The sequence below is a fragment of the Ruditapes philippinarum genome, unplaced genomic scaffold (genome assembly GCF_026571515.1).
Source record: "Ruditapes philippinarum isolate M1 unplaced genomic scaffold, ASM2657151v2 ctg1360_1_1_1_1, whole genome shotgun sequence".
In the NCBI taxonomy this organism is placed as follows: domain Eukaryota; kingdom Metazoa; phylum Mollusca; class Bivalvia; order Venerida; family Veneridae; genus Ruditapes; species Ruditapes philippinarum.
The window spans coordinates 138,417-159,663 of record NW_026860762.1 but is presented as its reverse complement, the minus strand read 5'-3'; the positions used below and the strand labels follow the sequence as shown (position 1 = coordinate 159,663).

The 21,247-nt window shown below is 32.3% G+C and overlaps 1 protein-coding gene across 8 annotated transcripts in view; it reads left to right on the top strand.

Moving 5' to 3' along the window:
* LOC132713318 (uncharacterized) overlaps positions 1-21,247 on the top strand; it is a 190,645-nt gene that overhangs the window by 76,739 nt on the left and 92,659 nt on the right. The window contains exon 1 of one of the 8 annotated variants that reach the window (XM_060695854.1): positions 1,992-2,141. The exons of 5 other annotated variants lie outside the window; for them this stretch is intronic. The gene's annotated coding sequence lies outside the window, so the exon portion shown is untranslated. Of the gene's footprint in view, positions 1-1,991; positions 2,142-6,168; positions 6,460-21,247 lie in introns of those variants that run through there. 2 more of the 8 variants (XM_060695858.1, XM_060695862.1) reach the window with 2 other exon arrangements.

Here is a 21,247-nt window from a genome sequence, read left to right as displayed (position 1 = left end):
ACGTTATTAAATTATCAAATAAGAATGAAAAGGCCGATGAAGTAAATGTGTTTACAAAGCAAAAGCACTATTTTATAATAGTACAATAGAAGTGTATTAGGTCCTTATTCCATTCATCAATAAGAAATCATGGCAAAGTTTCATTTTCTTAAGAAAAGCTCTTTTTTAAGGTTTTAAGTGAATCATTATAAAATATGTTTAATTTGAATATTAATTATAAAATCATTAAAGGTTTTTAAGATCTATATGTTTTAAAGCTTCAAACCACTTGCCCCTCACCGCTGACGATTCGAATCCCGACAGGGACTTTGGATTCATTCATGTAAGGAAGCTATGCAGCTAGCTTACGGGACGTCGGTGGTTCTACTCAGGTGCCAGTTCGTGACAGAAACAAAGCATGAAAGGGCACTAGAGGCCTTCCTCCATCAGTAAAACTAGAACGTCGCCATATGACCTATACTGTATCGGTGGGACGTAAAACCTAAGCAAACAAAATCTTGAACATTTTTATATTAAACTTTAAAAAACGATCAATATTTTATATATCCTGTAAACCTGAAACATTGAAGTGCAAACAAAGATAATTTGTGTACATGGAAATTCCCGTATATCGTACAATATGTAGTGAACTCATTTTGTTTAAATTATTGATTATAAATTAGCTTAAAAACAACCCGAAGGCCCATTAAGCCCCCGACATGTTTATTTCTTATTTCTCAAAAACTGTTAATGTACTTTTTGTGCTCTTGGGTAACGTAGTGATTTAGTATTTTGGTATAAGAGTCAAACTACTTCGTTGTGTTACTACATATGCGACACATATATGTTACTGCAAGTAATAAGTAAGCGCTTATTGTGTAGTTGTCTAAAATATAACGTGTTCTAAACACATTGACAACCTGATCTTTGATGCTTTCCGTAGAGGTTTACAGATATAACTTTCATAGCATTAATTCTAATGTAGATAACAAAGAGAACAAAAAACCACGCTTTTACGCTATGAACTAAACTTGGTCAAAATATAGCACACAAGTTCGATTTCAATTTATTTCTGGGTATATCCCATTATTATCCTTAGCACATTTTTGTAGTAGTTCTAGTTTTATAATTGTAAGAAATTCAAATGATATGTGTTAGGTCTGTCGCTCGTTTTCAGTGGAGGTCTTTAATATTGATATGAATATTGTATAAATTTATTTTAATACTTTCAACAATGATTAGGTTGGAACATAGACATAATTTAAATAATCATTTTTTTCTCCACTTAATTGAATCACAAATTTATCGTTAATAGTATGTTGAGATATAATTTCCAATATATTTTAGGTCACTGCCTTTGTTAGAAAGTATATTATCTATACCGAACTAACAAAAATAGAAGAACAAACAAGCAAACAAACATAAACATGATTTAAATTGTTTATTATTTCCTTATTTTGATAGTTTTTTAAAGGATTTTTGATATGGGACTAAGGGACTGCATAGTTATACCAAAGCATTTAGCTAAATTTTATGATCATATATAAATATGTGTTGAATTGTTATTCCATTAAGCATCATTAAATATATTTTGATGGAATATTGGTTTCTCGGATCACTTCTTAATTAAATTGTGGTATTTAACGGACACACTTTCTTCAACATGATCAGGTTAAGTCAAGACATATTTGTTTTGAATATTACAACACCGGATAAATCTCTTACCCACACCCTTCCCCATTTACATATCTTCGTGTTATTTGACGCGCTATTTACATGTTATAATTAGCTCGCTTAAATACATAAAACTTGTCTTGTATGATATTCAATCAAGACCTTAATTATTTGAGAAATAGCTTGGTGTCTTTTCAGATCTATCGACCGATCTTATTTGTAGAGCAAACCTTACTTAAACACATGTTTTTATTTGTACAATTGCCTACTACCCAATGATTGGACGTTTGATATACAGCAAAGTCACGTGGTAGTTTTACATTTAATTCGTTCTGAAATCCATTATGGATAATCAATAAGGTGTATCAAAAATATGTTAATCTAAAGTTTAAAAATACCTTTTTTTCATAAGCCATTACATTGGAGATATGTCAAGATGGCCGAAAAAAGTCCGGGATAAACATTTTAACACATAAGAACAACTTGCGGTAAGTTTTAATTAATTATGTCTCATTAATATGCACATTTTGTGATTATGAGAATGTAGATGTCATGTGCATACTAAAGAGCTCATTATATTTAATATTTGATTGTTCATAATAATAGAAGGAAGTGACAAAAGTTTTATTATCTATTAAATATCTGTTTGGTAAAACATTGAAAAACGAACCGATGAATGGCATTAGAAACGAAATATATTAAATACATGTATTTAATACTTATAAGGTAGATACGTTGTCAACTGAATTAACCTATTTTTACCATTTTAAGGTAGACTTGACATGATTTTTTAATTCTTCATTGCCGCGGGTCTGCTTACACTTGGTTTTCCTTAGGTGGACTTTGTTGGCATACGGCTTGGTTTGCCTTAGGCGGACTTTGTTGGCATACGGCTTGGTTTGCCTTAGGTGGACTTTGTTGGCATACGGCTTGGCTTTCCTTAGGCGGACTTTGTTGGCATACGGCTTGGTTTTCCTTAGGCGGACTTTATGGACGTACCGCATAGTTGCAATATATTCATACCGGCTGTATGTTTTGTTGTGTATGATTCGGTTGCTTATTATATTATAATAGTGAATATCACATCATATTCAAAGGCTTACTAGTCAATATTTGTTTAATACTTAAAAGTATTAATGTTAGAAAAATATTAATTGCTAATAATATATATTTTATTAATTGATATAAGTCAGCTGATGTTTTTATATGAATAGAAGTATTTTTTTTCAAAATTATCATACAAATTCATACACATAGATTATTGCTTTAAATAATTATTGGCGAATATTTCATTTATACATTTTTCATGAAGTTTATGTCTTCATCTGTTCACAATTATAAAAAAGATCTACGGACACTGTTCTTGCAAACGGTATTCTGAGTCGTGTTAAGAATTTTAACTAAATAATTCATGATAAAAGAGATTCTACCTTTTTTTAATTGACGAGGACAACTTGTTACATATCAACATCTTCAGAGCGAAACCCTTCCGGATATACCGATTTAGTTGTTGTGATACGTGTTTCTTTAAAGACGTTAATTTTATTTCGAAATTTTACTTTGGAAAAGTTATAAATCGTTTTTGTCGATACAGTAGGCCATTTTGCAAAGGTTACAACGTATTTTAATTTGTCAACGAATATTTGACTACTTTTGCATACATATCATTGATAATTTTAAATATCTGCCTTAATATGTTTAACTGCTTTATAACATTAAAATTTGACTGATTTTTCCTATCTATTTTCCCTTGGAAGTTTAACTTTCTTGTTAAAATATCGACCAATTAGAGGTTTTATATAGCTTTTTTATTATCTTAAGATGGTGATGTTTACTTACTGTATCAAAATGTATTTTATTATTGAATACTTACCACAAAATAAGAACACCGTCATACCCTTTCTGTGTCAAGGTTTTATATCAAATTAACTATTCATCATTTAAAGTTATGTCATATCAATTATTTCCTTTGTATAAAAATCATTCATGTATATTCGCGCATGAAGACTTATCAAAGAACGTTATGTCAAGATAATATCATAAATTAACTCTAAATGAAAATTATCATCTGTTTTAAATATATGTTTTTCATGTCATTTCAAAGAATTCAATAAAGAAAAGTTATTTATTTTCTTTAAATGCATTAATTTTCTATGATATGTTGCACTTTTTTCAAATTATTATAGCTGTTTAACTTGTCAATGTTTTACTTCGAACAAAGATGTTATAAGTACAATACATGTAATAAACAATATTTTTAATTACGTCTCTTATATCTCATACCACAAATTAGTTTTTACTTTTTGAATAATTTACACAACAAAAAAATGTATGTATTTTTTTGGTTGTTAATTTTAACCTGTTTTTATCGACATACATTCAACTGGTACAATCTCTTTGAGCCGATAATGTAGATACTATAGTAATGAAGTTTCAGACATGGAACTTACATAAAATGTATATATGTTTTCTGTTTGGTGGCCAACTTTTAACTGTTTCCAATAAGTCTACAGCGATAAATATCTTTGTGAATAAGCTCTATTTATTATTGGATAATGAACTGTAAAATATGTCCCAGCTCTATGAAAAACCTTTATCAGGCGGACAATGAATGATACAAGGTTATCTTAACGAGTTTTGGTAGAAATTCGATATAGTTGTTTTTGTGTGTCTGCAAACTTTAGTCTATTTCAACAAAAAGAAATTACCGATATACATTATTACGCATTTGTACATTTAAAAAAATATTGTAAATTTGCTGTGGTGTTGACGTGTATTACTCGTTAATTCGTATTTACCTTGTCTGATTTAAAAAAAAAACATATACGTAGATCTATAATAACTTTGTCTATTGTATAAAAACCGGTAACCAAAATGTATAAATAGAATACCCGGGCGTATTACGACACTCTATCTACTCGGAAGAAAGGCGTTTGGGTAGTTCTATAGTTAAATTTTAATAAAAGAGGCTATGGATGAGAGATGGAAGAGAGATGTTAACAAAACTTAATATAATGTTTAATACGATACAGTGTGTGGTAGTAGAGATGTTAACAAAGACTGGGTATGTTATGAGAATGGTGATAGATAGATAGATAGATAGATGGATGGATGGATGGATGGATGGATGGATGGATGGATGGATGGATGGATGGATGGATGGATGGATGGATGGATGGATGGATGGATGGATGGATGGATGGAAGGAAGAAAGGATGGATGGATGGATGGATGGATGAATGAATGGAAGGACAGACAGAGGGATGGATGGATGGATGGATGGATGGATGGATGGATGGATGGATGGATAGATAGATAGATAGATAGATAGATAGATAGATAGATAGATAGATAGATAGATAGATAGATAGATAGATAGATATCGATCGATAGTGCTTATGACGGTGATAGAAGGTTGAAAGATTTTAATAAAGACCGAATATTCTGCTTAAGGGTGTATTATATTGGTGAGATCTTAACTTAGAACTTTAATACTGCTTAAAGCGGGGCTTAGGTAGATGCAATGGTACTTGATAGCAACGACTTAATGAATTGCTTTAGATGGTTCTATAGGTTGGTGAGAAATGGTAACAAAATATACTGCTTAAGGTGGTGCTTCGTGACTGAGAGATGTTAACAAACACTGGATATTCTCTATATAAGTTTTGCTAGGAGGCGATGTAAACAAAACTTAAGTTACTGCTTCAGGCGATAAGACATCTTGAATTGCTTAAGCGTATGATAAAAACTTACAGGCTATAAACATTCTTTATTTGAATCAATATGTTTCATGCTGAATAAGTGTTTGTAAATATTTGTATAATATGTAAAAGCTTAGTTTACTTTAAATGTTATTTTTTAAATGTATATTTTACCATGTATATGGACAAATGAGATTCAATATGTTCAGTATCTGGTTGCTTAATTAACTCTTGTAGCAATTGAGATATAAAAAAACAACAACAAAAAACAGTTTAAAGTTGATTATGTTATATTAGGACTGTTGAATGTATATTTTCTCTATAAAAACAAAGAATATATATATTAGAGATATTGTTGTTTAATCTGAAAAAAATGAAAGAATTTTAATAAATAATTTTGAGAGATGATATCTATAAGCTATTTGCTACGAAAAAGATGGTGTGGTCAACATTCTTTTTTTTTTCGAAAAATAATGAATTTAAATAAATAAATGATTATTTGCCAAGAAATCAGTTAAGATATACAGTATACTGTAAATAACTGAGAGACCAGCTTGGAAAAGTGTGATACTTTACCGGTCTCTAGCATTTGTCTGAAAGAACTGGAATAAACTGGCGATCGAATATATATCATATCCCAAACTTTAACTCACAATTAAAAAATATATAAAAAAGACAAATAGTTAGAATCTTTTTATCATCCATACAACATAACATGAAAGTACACCAATTTTTGTTGAAAGTAGTTACGGGAAAACTATGTATAATCTGTAAGACACTTTTGTCAATAAGTTTGAAATGTCCAACATTCAAGCGAATACAATTCAATTAAAATTGAAATATAGCAAATGAATGTACCGTATGCCCGCTATTATTTTTCTCATAATTAAGAAACTGCAAATAATGCCTTAGTGGTATTGCGCTAAAGAGACATTCCGATACAATTGTTCAACAAGCGTAGGTAAACATTTAGTGTTCTAAAATCGTTTTATAATTTAGTAGTGTTCTAAACGTTGTTACGCATGCGCTGTAAAGTTGGAAAAGTATCATGGCGGAAAATAGTACAGTCTAGTTGCATCTATTTCAAAAATAAGAAGCAATTACGGTAAGTATCTTATGACGTTTGTACCAAATAAGTTAATTAAATCATACTGAATTGAGATGTTAACAGAATAACACAAAAATAAATAATGCGCTAAGGTAAATTATTTTTTACAAAGTTTATCGGTTGAAAACGAAAGTATCGTCCGGTCATGTGTTTTGACGCCATTTTTGTTTTGACCTAAGAATTGGTGAAAACGACCTCGTATGACGTCATAATTTGCTGACTGCACTGCCAGCATGTATTTACAACGTATAAGTTATAACTAAAACATGTGGAAAGACAGAAACATTTCACTAAAAATACTTCACCTTTATCATATTAATTGTATTTTTTCATCTTTTTACTAATGCAAAATCAATCGATGTTTATGCAAGCCTTAATTTTGCAAGTACAACTTTTGAAAAATCTTGACCTGCCTTTTTCCGTTTCTGTCCTCCATTATAAAATGTCTAATGAGTGTCATGTGATCAAAACTTTGAAAATGCCCTAAATATCACAGGAACTTGAAATTCTATCACTATTAACGATAATATGCAAAATATACCCCCTATATACTATAAAAAAACACAAGGAATGAAACGCCTTTTCCCCACCCGAACATAATTTACGCCGAACAAATCAACAAAACAACGGATCAAAATAATCTATCTGGCCATTTCGATAAACAATACATAAATGCATCAATTACCACCGATAACTTTTTTTAATTTCGTAGCTATATATGAATAATTCAACATTTTCTGATTATTTCCCACGATCTGAGTTTGTCGCCGACTCCATTTCGTGACGTCACTGGATGTTGATTCGAGGAAATTAAATATTTATCAATATTATTTTTAACAAGTTCCAAAAATAACAAGTTTGCAAGTAAAACTAGAACAAATGACTGATTTATTTATTACGACAGGGCTGAATTTATTTGATGGGCCATATCAAATAGAGTACTCAATTTTTTTTTAAAAACGAAAGTACTATTTCAAAGATTTACCGTTCTTGTTTGGGGTTTCCCTTTCAAATGTATTTATAAAAGTAATTTTTTTAAAAAGGTTTTACATGAAGATGTTTAAATCTATTTACATAGAATAATTTGTATAAAAATTTTATACATACCTGTTATTTTTTGGAACTTATTAAAAATAATTTTAATAAATATTATTCTCCTCGATTCAAAATCCAGTGACGTCACGGAATGGAGTCGGCGACAAACTCAGATCGTAGGAAATAATCAGAAAATGTTGAATAATTCCTACACAGCTAGCGATTTTAAAAAGTTATCGGTGGTATTTGATTCATTTATGTATTGTTTATCGAAATGGCCAGATAGAATAATTTGATCTCCGTTGTTTTGTTGATTTGTTCGGCGTAAATTATGTTCGGGTGGGGAAAAGGCGTTTCATTCCTTGTGTTTTTTTTATAGTATATAGGGGGTATATTTGGATATTATAATTAATATTGGTTATTTGATAGAATTTCAAGTTCCTGTGCTAAATATTCACTGTAGCAAAAGTAGTCCAATATATAAGACGTTACAGGCTTGTTATAGTTTTTGTTCAAAAACGCATAGCATCATAAAAAATTCCAAAAATGTCCATTGTCCTGCCTTTCAAGCTTTATTCAAACGCTTATCATATTTTCTTTCAATTTCATGCTCAATCATACACAAAAACTGTCAAAGGATGTACTTTATCAATTTAAAATAAAATATAAACATCAATCTATTTTTGTCTATCAGCCATACTGGTTAAGCAAGGTGCTTTACAGATTGATTCCAAATTTTTGAACGGAAAAATATATTCAAACACACATGGACGTTCATGGGCAATTATTTCGTTAAAAAAAATATTCTGTTAGATTGTTCTGACTCAGTTAAACGCTTGCATTTGAATTAGCCAATCAGATTTTGTGCACTTTACGGTCGCCATTTGTTTATCGGCTGCAAAATGAATTGAAATACATGAGAGGATTTAATCATGATTTTTCGGATGTGACAGTTTAATTATTTTGACAAAAGGTATTTATTTTTTAGTTTTGTTCATAAATAGGTCAAAAAATATGTAAATACACGCTGTCTTCATTGTTTTTCGTTTTGCCCGATTTTCTGGCGGAACATGCTATGGGTTTTTGAGCAATTTCGATATGACGTTGCTTTGCCCAGAAGCAAAAATATCTCAAAGCGACGTCATATTTATAGGACTATAGCAAAAGGTGTACAGCTTATATTGTTTGAAAACGTTAATTCGTTTTTAATTGATAGACTGAGTAAAATTCATAATGGATCAATTATTGTATATAAAGTTTAAAAAAGAAAGAAAAAAAAATCATTTCTTTAATCAACATATACATATCTTTACAACATCTTTCATTTTAGATATATTTTTCAGCTCTGTAAGCTAAAAAACAGATGCTATTAATCAAGTTTATTGGTAAATACATTCAAGCTTAAAGAGACAGGTGCACCTATTAAGACCACTGTCAGGGTGTATGGCATTCCTAAATAATGGACAGTTTTGTATGAAATAAAATATAATTTAAGTTTTCACAATGTTGTTATATTATAGGTTTGCTCATTTAAAAACTTCTTTTGCTGTACATATTGCATTACAGTGAAATATCCTTTAAAAATAAACACCCAATGAAAAGGCCTCATTGCATATGACTGTAAACAACAATGGATGCCTCCACGGTCTGTTTACTCAAGTACAAAACTTAAGTGATTTTGAACAAACATAAAAAAGGTTTGCAGTGATAAACAACATGCCATAGTAACTTTTACATTGTATTTTATTTTATGATCAAGTTAATATAAAAAAATGCACTAGTTAAACAGCTTAAGGGCGTCAAAACTAATGACTCTAGGATAGAAAGAAGAGTCTTGTTTGTAAATTTTTGGGAGCATCAGGCAAATCTTAAAAAAGCAGCAATTATCAATCTGTTTCTGATATTAATTCTTTATATTAATTAGTAATTGTAACATCTAGTCCAATTGTATGGGGATATCGTTATTATTCAAATGTCTCTGATAATACAGGGCTCATCCGGAAGGGCGATTCAGGCGAAAACTTTGCCGTGTATATTCCAATTTCGCTCTTCCGATTGATCAAAGAGAAGTCAACATCGCGATAAAAATCCAGGGCTCATCCTGGGGGAAATTTTTTAGGGAGAAGTGACGGACCTCGCGAAAATTAGGGAGAAGGGAAACAACCCAATGTGTATGCATTAACATGCATGGCTATACATCCTTTAATTATAATATAAACACAATTAACATCACTTATAATATTTCTCCAGTTTATTAATTAAAAGTAGATTATTTATTTAGTAGTAGATCAGGCAATGGCATCTAAATGTTTTTGAGCTGCATATATGAATATAAAAAATTATTTTTGATATCTATTGATCAGCTATTTATAAGCTTTCTCTAAGTATGTGTTTATATATTTTCATGTACATTTGTTGATAATAATGTGTAAGAAAAGATATGATGATAAAATCAATTTCATATTTTTTACTTTACTCTCTTCACCTTTAAAAGAAGATGAAGTGACATTGGATATTGATTAACAATATCTGTTCTATCCTGTTCTGGTAACAGAAATTTCTCAAAGTCCTGAATGTTGTAATGTCACATTTATATGCATATAATTATGCTTATAAAACAATTTTCAAACATCAAAGAATATGTAAAATATGTACTGCAAACACTTGTGCACATTATATTTGATCACTAAAATTACAAACATTCATTTCTTATTGAAAAATTTGACTGAGAAATTGTAGAAAATTAATTTCTAATTACCTCCCTTTATTTTCATGAAATGTTAAATTCGGTAATATCTTTATAAATAATGCTTTTTAAAATTTACAATATTGATAAATCTTAATCTGAGCGTCATATTTACGAATTTATTTTGAAACAATAAGAACACTTCTTTCCAGACAAATGTTGTTGTTACATGATATACGACCGATATGTCTAGTAAAGACGTCTTGCCCACGTGCGTAAACTGTGTCAAATTTGGCATTTCTACAAAGAGAACAATGCCAAACACCCCTACTGTCTACAACATACCAATCGCAAGATAATCTTAGATTTTTGCGAATTGGCTTTCTTAAATTTTCGCGTAGGTGTAACTATCAGAATCAGTGACTTTCTTACTGCTCGGTTTCGGCATTTCGCCTTGTAGCCATGACGTGAGCGACATAACAATTTTACAGTAAAAATTGATGTTAACAGACTGAAATCATTCAAAACTATGATTAAGTTTTTAATCTGGTCGCTGATCATTAATGAAATTGATTATTTTTAATTGACTAACAGTTTTGTGATAGCCGTGAAAAATCCATTGCACATCGCCTTTACTCGGGTTAAAAACCCACCATCGAAGTGCATCGTGTATATCAATTAGGAAAGATTGCACATGTTTAGATAATCGGGGAAAAAACAATTAGAGTAGGCGGTCTATCGCTTCGCTTACAGGTAGAAGGGTAGTATAAAGCGACGCTCTGATTGGATAATGATAATTAGCGGTCGTCATATGGGCGGATACAATCTCTGCTCTTTACACCGCTAAGTAATTACTATTTTATCGGCGATGTTGACTTCTCTTTGATCAATCGGAAGAGCGAAATTGGAATATACACGGCGAAGTTTTCGCCTGAATCGCCCTTCCGGATGAGCCCTGAAATCTTAATTCCCAAATAGTAATTACTTAGCGATGTAAAGAGCAGAGATTGTATCCGCCCATATGACGACCGCTAATTATCATTATCCAATCAGAGCGTCGCTTTATACTACCCTTCTACCTGTAAGCGAAGCGATAGACCGTCTACTCTAAACAGTAAATAATGAGAGCATCGGCCCGAAACGGTATAATTGTGTGATAGTTTTGCGAGTTTAATACGGGATTTGGCGATAATTATACATTGTTTTTTCCCCGATTATCTAAACATGTGCAATCTTCCCATATCATACCTAATTGATATACACGATGCACTTCGATGGTGGGTTTTTAACCCTAGTAAAGGCGATGTGCAAAGGATTTTTCACGGCTATCACAAAACTGTTAGTCAATTAAAAATAATACATTTCGACCGGATTAAAAACTTAATCATAGTTTTGAATGATGTCAGTCTGTTAACATCAAATTTTTACTGTAAAATTGTTATGTTGCTCACGTCATGGCTACAGGGCGAAATGCCCAAACCTTCAAAAAATTTTGAGCCCTGTAATAGTGATTTTTTTCCCAATTCTCAAAGGAAGGAAAGTTCTAGCCATACGTGAGTCACATACGGCTACCCCGACACACTGTATTCACTATTGGCTAGCCATATGGCACTATTTTATATGGAAGTCAAAAATGCATGTTATTTTGTGTCTTTAAACAATAATTTTAACCAAGAAACAGCAGTTGTCTACAGTAAAAAAAGTATGAATATCTATCTTTGGCGAAAAGTTAGAGCGTTTGGTTGCACCACAAATGTATATACATTTTGTTTCAATAAGTAATAGAAAGAGCATCGAAACACGAGGCAATCTGATTTGTACGAGGGCGCGTAGTCCCTGAGTATTAATCAGATTTGCTGAGTGTTTTGATGTTCTTTCTCTTTTGTATCATAGTCAAACATAAAAACACGTTCCCTGTTGTCACAATATGGAAACCCCGGCAAAAAGGAACCTATAATATAAACGAACATCTATATGATATTTCTGTCTCTTTCCCTTTCTTTGCCGTCACAATATGTAAACCCCAGCAAAAATGAACCAATCAATGGGCATGCTCTGGAGTGCGGGTAACTAATAGTCCTGCACTCCAGTTAACGCACTATGCATGTATATGTATGCGATTTAACTCTGACACATTTTCAACTGAAAGGTACCCAAACTATGATACATGTTTAATTTTCAACACCTTTAAAAATGAAAAAAAGCACCGGATATAATTGTTGTTGAGCTCTGATAATTGCGTCAATTACCCACAATAGAAGTTTGTCTATCTTTAAGGAAAGTTTGCATGTTCTGTGAAACGCATTCTAAAATTCTTTTTTCAGTCCCTGGGTTAGCCCAACAAATTTTGCACTTTTAAAGGGCTTTATAGTATATAGACGATGGTTGCCTTCTTGCACAACCAACTTACGATTCAAAACAATGCGGAAAGTTTTCCTTCTATGTGTATGTGCCAGGGAGCAGAATCTTGTCGCTTACTTTGACGGCTTCAAAAAGTTATTTAAACTCAATAATTCTTGAAAAAAAATACATACCTGCAAAGCTTATTCCAAATACAGTACAGCTCAAGCAATTTTTCCTCTTTCCACTCAGTCACCGCGGACACTTTTAACGGCGAACAGAAAATCGCGGGGGGCATACTATAGTATGCCACGGTGACAAATCACTGCGGACGGGTAGTAAAAAAACCCCGCAATCTGCGGTGGAAAATCACAGAGATTTGCAGTGATTAATTTGCATATACACGTAAATGTTCATATAAATGTACAACGTAGTCTTCTTTTAAAAAATCAAAAAGACTTAAAATGTGATTGATGATTTTAATCATTCAATAAAATTATTTAATTAGCTCGGCGATATTAATGTACATTTACCGGGGAAAATCACATCACAAAACAGTTCAATGAAAAAAGTTTCAAGAAAACGGAATAACAAATTATTAAAAAAAATCGGTCAACACTTTCAAGAAAACTAAATGCTGTGACATTTCTGTGTAAAAAGTTGAAAGGAAAGCTAGAACATTTAAAAAATTTTTTTTTTTAGAAATTCTATTCATACTGGAAACAATAAACGCCACTTATTATATAATATACATGTACATTTAATAGCGGCCAATCTTAAGAAGGTGTTAAATCCAATCAAGGAACTAATTTATTTATTCTTTGCTCAAGTCCACTTAATTAAGCAATTTTCACCTACAAAAATTAAGCAATTAGCACATACACCTAATAGTGGAGCCGTGGACTAGTTCATGTACGTAATTATATATAATAGTTTAACAAACCTTTCCTTAACATATGTTTTTACGTAAACTTTGCAAGATGTCATCAAAAGCCACATTTTTTTGTCGTTAAATACGACTGTGATGGGAAAATGCAATTAAGAAGGCGAGAATTACTTCTCCATAATGGTGAGGTGAGTGTCGTAGAAATAAATTAGAATCTATCTCATTACTTATTATACAACTACAGTAGTCCACGGTATGCCCTATCTAAAAATTTAGATCTGTGACCATGATGAAATAAACATATTAATTTTGTTACATCTTTTTTTCAGATCATAACCGTAAATGCGACATTAAATATTTAAAATAGAGAAATGTTTAGTTCAAAAGTAAATTTGTGTGTATTATATGCTATGACCCACTTAATCTTTAGTTCTCGTCCATATTTGGAGGAAAGGTAATTAACACACGTAAATTTAACAGAAAAAATCGTTTAAATGGATCAAAGAAATACATGTAATTGAAAATTCTTATATGATTGTAGAACTGTAAAATCAGAAAGGTTAAAATGGCTTAAAGCAGTTGAAATTAATTATATTAAAAGTTACTACATATTAGGGTTTTAATTTCACACGCAAATCATTAAATTTTGTAATTATTTGCATACGACAGGTGTTACGTCGTTTAAATACATAACATAAAGATTTTCTTCTATAAAATATGTGTTTGAGTTCATTATATTTTACAGACATTACAGTAATAGTAATAAATGTCCCCATGTTATAAATAAACTAATGGTCACCCGAGAGAGCGAAATACCGCTGCAATATTTCACAGTGATCCACGGTGACAATTTCCCGCAGCGCAAACTTCCCCCGATCGAGTGGACAAGCGGAAAGTCACAACTATTGCAGGGACATCGCGGTGACAGTCCACCCATAAACCAATCGCGGGGATCGGCGGACTTTGGAAAAATTGCTTGAGCTGTACTGTAGAATTAATTTAAGAGAAAATTGATCACAAAAATGTATGTTTTAAATACATAACGCTTATGAATTCCTACACATATCAACGTTTTTTGTTTTACACCGCTAAAACTTTTCGATAAATCTCACTAGCATTAAGTATTTACTGCGGGAAATCCGTTGTTAACTCGCCGAATGGTTTTGTGGTTGTAAATATAAAAACTGTTGCACGTTGTTTTTGGTGCAAAAGTTTTATTTAGCCATTTATAATAATCAATATTGAAGATCAGGAGCTAGGGTATCTAGGCAAGGCCATCCTTAAAAAAATGTTTGTTTGCAGTAACCCGACCCAGAATTTTCAAGGTGGGTAGGTAGGTCGATTTTTTTTTTTTTTTTTATTGAACTGACACTCCCAAATAAACATGGAATTCAAAATGCTTGACAATATATGCTTTGACAATCTGGTAACAATTTATTAATTGATAACTGAATTCTAATTTAATAAGAACTACATTTTATTTCTTATATTAACCTTTAAAAGAAAGAAAACAAAACACAAGGCATAATTTTCTGATTCAAAAAAGTAATTTTTCATCCAGACCATGAAAAAAAATTTGAGTAGGGGCAAATTTTGTGAGTCGGTCGCGTTACTGCAAACGAACATTTTTTTAAGGATGGCCCAATGACTCAAAAGTTTAGCATAGATTATTACACACGTGATGTTTTGATACTGTCATTTTGCAATGGATTAATACTGTTTGGCTATCTAAATGAACTAACGTACATTTGACGAGGATTTTTACAAATTTATTAGAAAGTTTGTCAGTTATCTGTTAAATCTGCGTCAGTTCGTATGAATTGAGAATTTGACAATTCTGAAAAAACTGTTTGTTATAGTTACGTATGATGTTTTGATTGAACAGTTATTGCAAAAAATAATTTAATTGTAATACAATATTGTTTTGTATTGCGCATACAAATATAGTTTTTAATATAATACAGTATTATATTAAAAACTATATTTGTATGCGCAATACAAAACAATATTCATTCATGCGCAATACTCATTCATTTCGAATAAACTGCCGTTCAGTCGGGTAATTTTCCCAAAAATTCAACCAGTGCCAGTGCACAAGAATCATAACTCTGCCTTGCCTAATTCTGGAGTTATTGCCCTTTGTTTATTTTTAGCTCACCTGTCACAAAGTGACAGGGTGAGCTTTTGTGATCGCTTTTCGTCCGGCGTCCGTCCGTCCGGGCAAACAAGAGGATACTTGTTGGGTACCTCCAACACACGAGAGGACACTAGAGGACACTAGTTCATTCATTCCGTCAGTATTGTTGGGTACTTATGTACTCTTGTTGGGTACCTTTAAACAAAAGAAGCACCCATTCGTAGGAACCGTCGTTCGTCCGTCGTCCGTCCATAAACTTTTACTTTAAATGACATCTCCTCATAAACCACTAAGCCAATTTCATCCAAACTTCACAGGAATGTTCTTTTGGTGGTCACCTTTAAAAAATTGTTCAAAGAATTTAATTCCATGCAGAACCCATGGCAACCGAAAGAAAAAAAATAAATATCTGCTTTTAAAAAACCCAAAGAGCTAGAGCTTAGATATTTGGCATGAAACATCTTCTAGTGAGTGTCTACCAAGTTTTTTCAAATAAAAGCCCTGGGGTCAAAATTGGACCCGCCCAAGGGGGTCATTGATATTCCCTATATGCATATAGTAAAAACTTAAAAAATCTTCTTTTAAAGAACCCATAGAGCTAGAGCTAAGATATTAAGCATGAAACATGTTCTAATGAGTGTCTACCAAGTTTGTTCAAATTAAAGCCCTGGGGTCAAAATTGACCTCGCCCCGGGGGTCATTGATTTTCCTAATATGTATATAGCAAAAACCCAAAATTAATAGCTAGAGTTTAGATATTAAGCATGAAACATCTTCTACTGAGTGTCTACAAAGTTTGTTCAAATAAAAGCCCTGGGGTTAAAACTGGCCCCACCCCAGAGGTGTCATTGTTTTTAACTACAGTACAGCCCAAGCAATTTTTCCTCTTTCCACTCAGTCACCGCGGACACTTTTAACGGCGAACAGAAAATCACGGGGGCATACTATAGTATGCCACGGTGACAAATCACTGCGGACGGGTAGTAAAAAAGCCCTGCAATCTGCGGTGGAAAATCACAGAGATTTGCAGTGATTAATTTGCATATACACGTAAATGTTCATATAAATGTACAACGTAGTCTTCTTTTAAAAAATCTAAAGACTTACAATGTGACTGATGATTTTAATCATTCAATAAAATTATTTAATTAGCTTGGCGATATTAATGTACATTTACCGGGGAAAATCACATCACAAAACAGTTCAATGAAAAAAGTTTCAAGAAAACGGAATAACAAATTATTTACAAAATCGGTCAACACTTTCAAGAAAACTAAATGCTGTGACATTTCTGTGTAAAAAGTTGAAAGGATAGCTAGAACATTTAAAAAAAATTTTTTTTTTAGAAATTCTATTCATACTGGAAGCAATAAACGCCACTTATTACAATGTATATAATATACATGTACATTTAATAGCGGCCAATCTTAAGAAGGTGTTAAATCCAATCAAGGAACTAATTTATTTATTCTTTGCTCAAGTCCACTTAATTAAGCAATTTTCACCTACAAAAATTAAGCAATTAGCACATACACCTAATAGTGCAGCCGTGGACTAGTTCATGTACGTAATTATATATAATAGTTTAACAAACCTTTCCTTAACATATGTTTTTACGTAAACTTTGCAAGATGTCATCAAAAGCCACATTTTTTTGTCGTTAAATACGACTGTGATGGGAAAATGCAATTAAGAAGGCGAGAATTACTTCTCCATAATGGTGAGGTGAGTGTCGTAGAAATAAATTAGAATCTATCTCATTACTTATTATACAACTACAGTAGTCCACGGTATGCCCTATCTAAAAATTTAGATCTGTGACCATGATGAAATAAACATATTTGTTACATCTTTTTTTCAGATCATAACCGTAAATGCGACATTAAATATTTAAAATAGAGAAATGTTTAGTTCAAAAGTAAATTTGTGTGTATTATATGCTATGACCCACTTAATCTTTAGTTCTCGTCAATATTTGGAGGAAAGGTAATTAACACACGTAAATTTAACAGAAAAAATCGTTTAAATGGATCAAAGAAATACATGTAATTGAAAATTCATAAATATGATTGTAGCACTGTAAAATCAGAAAGGTTAAAATGGCTTAAAGCAGTTGAAATTAATTATATTAAAAGTTACTACATATTAGGGTTTTAATTTCACACGCAAATCATTAAATTTTGTAATTATTTGCATACGACAGGTGTTACGTCGTTTAAATACATAACATAAAGATTTTCTTCTATAAAAAATGTGTTTGAGTTCATTATATTTTACAGACATACAGTAATAGTAATAAATGTCCCCCGTGTTATAAATAAACTAATGGTCACCCGAGAGAGCGAAATACCGCTGCAATATTTCACAGTGATCCACGGTGACAATATCCTGCAGCGCAAACTTCCCCCGATCGAGTGGACAAGCGGAAAGTCACAACTATCGCAGGGACATCGCGGTGACAGTCCACCCATAAACAAATCGCGGGGATCGGCGGACTTTGGAAAAATTGCTTGAGCTGTACTGTATATGTGTATAGTAAAAACTTAAAAAATCTTCTTTTAAAAAACCCAATGAGCTAGAGGTTAGATTTTAAGCAGGAAACATCTTTTTGTTGGTGTTGACCAAGTCTGTTCAAATAAAAGCCCTTGAGTTAAAATTGGCCCTGCTAGGGGGGGGAGGTCATTATTTTCATTACATGTGTGTAGTAAAAACTTAACATCATATGGGTGTCTTCCAAGTTTGTTCAAGTAAAAGCCCTGGGGTTTAAACTGGCCCTGCTCTGGGGGCCTATATACAGGTGAGCGACCTCAGGGCCATTGTTTTATTTATTTATTCCACTCCGATAATGCTGTTATGAAACAAGCTTCTTTGGCCGTTATCATTATTTATTCAATGTGCTTAATTAACAAAAATGATTGAATAACTCATCTTTCAAACAAATGAATTATTTAATCATAAATATAACTTTGCATGTACTTAGTGTAACCGTCATGAAACTTTGACACTTTTATCAAGATTTAACAACGCTTGCATTTCCTACCTTCTGTTCATTCTTTTTTTACAAAATGGCGGAACATCTTTATTAAAGGAAACACTCAAGGACATATGCGGGTACTTGGTTAAATTCCCGGTTTAAAGACACAAAGAACATATGCATATTTGACTTTCATTATAATTTTGAAAAGAGCCGTACGGCTAGCCAATACAGTGTGTCCTAGCTAGTTGAAAGTGACACACATATGACTAAAACTTTTGGCCCGTTCGGCTAGCCACTTCAAAATTATAAACCAATTACATTTCTTTCTTTATTTCAGACCTGAATCTAACCAGGTTCTTTAAAAATTTAACCAGTATCTGACCATTATCAGATCATTTTCTGACCAAATTCTAAGCAACCAGGCTAAAATATTTTAGGGTCATTGTGGCCCTTTGTATTAAAATATGGGGGTCATTTGTAATAATTAAGGGTCAAATTTAAAATCAAAGGGCAGTTTGGGAAATGAGGGTTGAATAATTGTTGTCATTTGGGCCACCAATTCATGAAAATTTGGTTGTCCGAAGTAAAAACTGGTCAGGCTTCGCAAAAGTTGCCGGACCGTCGGACATGTCCGGCAAAAATCAGGCCGGTCCGATTTTTTTTCCGGAGTTCCGGACCTTATGTCCGGTACGAATACCGGGATATATCCAAGACCGATCAAGACCGAGTTTTCTCCCTTGATTAAAAAAATGTAAAACAAGTTTTGATTCGCCGTTTCATTATAAGTGTCCAATACATACGACTGTCAATAACCAAAATGACGGTGCTACTACATTATTACGCTGGCGCTACGCCCGGCAAAAATCGTAAACTATCCAATGAAGAAAAAAAAGCGAAACAAAAGGAATACGAGTCCAGGCACCCGCCGAGAAAATTTGTGGGTACCCGGTAAATGGAAAAATGGCCGCTTTGATCATGAATGTTTTGATTTCCAGACAGAGTCCATCCACAGGTGCTTGAAACAAACCTTTTTAAGTTTTATATGGGCTATATACTATATATCTTTATATACATATATAGACTGGTTATGTAAAATATTTGATTATGTGACTAGCGCCTGTGAGTCCATCAATCTGGATAAACTAATGTTTTATTTAAAGGAATAAAATTGTGTTGCAAACCTTTAAAAGTTGTTATGTCTTTAAAAAAAAACACCAAGGTATTACCATATACATATATTTGGGGAAAAAAATTCGGTCAGACAAAAGTTCTTTCGGTCAGACAAGAATTGAAAGTTTGTCTGACCGAATGTCAGGCAAGTTTTTCAGCAGTTTCGCGAAGCCTGACTGGTTGCCCTAATATTTTTATCAGAACATCTCTAAGCAATTATTGATCAAATATGCAAACTTATCTTCAGTAAAAAACAGTTATAGATGTAAGCAAACTAATTGTATTTGATATCTTGCATTTGATCTCTTACTTGTTGACATTTTGATGAATACTCTCTGCAATTTTTAGCTCGACTTTTTTTTTGAAAAAAAAAGGAGAGGTATTGCTACTAAGTCGCGGCGGCGTTGCCGCTGTTGTCCGCAAACTTGTACCTGGATCATACCTTTTTTATTTCTTGGTGTATTGTCTTCATACTTGGCCACAACAACCTTTGGGACAAGACCTTTCAGTAGACCACACTAACCTTGACCTTCATCCATAAATGACCTTGACCTTCAAGGTTAAAAGTCCAAATTTTGCTTGTTCATGTTGTTATTGGCTGTAACTTTGTTATGAATGGATTGTCTTCAAACTTGAACATAATTATCTTCAAGGATATCCCTTAAAAATAACCCGACAGACCTTGGCCTTCACTCATAAACGACCTTGACTTTGAAGGTCAAATTATTGAAATTTTAATTTTTTTTTGGCTATTATTGGCTGTAACTTTGAATGGATTGTCTTCAAACTTGAACATAATAATCTTCAAGGATAACCCTTATAAATTACTAGACACACCTTGACATTCACTCATAAATGACCTTGACTTTGAAGGTCAAATTATTGAAATTTTCATTTTTAGCTCGACTATACGAAGTATATGGAGAGCTGTCCTACTCGCCCCGGCGTCGGCGTCTGCGTCCAGATTTCAGATTAAAGTTTTGATGCAGTAAAATATTTTTCACTATAACTTTGTCATTTCTTAATGTATCAACTTCAAACTTCAAATATATGTTCCTTATCATCAACCACATCTTATGTGACAAGGTTCATAACTCTAGCACCAATATGTTCAGATTTATCTCCCCTTGAACTTAGAATTTTCCTTAAAAAATACTATTTTTTACTGATACTTCTTTATTTCTTAAGGGATCAAACTCATACTTCAAATATATGTACCTTATCATCATCCCCATCTTATGTGACAAGGTTCATAACTCTAGCACCAATATTTTCAGATTTATCTCCCCTTGAACTTAGAATTTTCTTCAAAAAATACTATTTCTTACTGTTTCTTCTTTATTTCTTAAGGGATCAACCTCATACTTCAAATATATTTACGTTATCATCATCCCCATCTTATGTGACAAGGTTCATAACTCTAGCACCAATATTTTCAGATTTATCTCCCTTTGAACTTAGAATTTTCCATAAAAATATTATTTTTTACTGTAACTTATTTATTTCTAAAGGGATCAACTTCATACTTCAAATATATTTACGTTATCATCATCC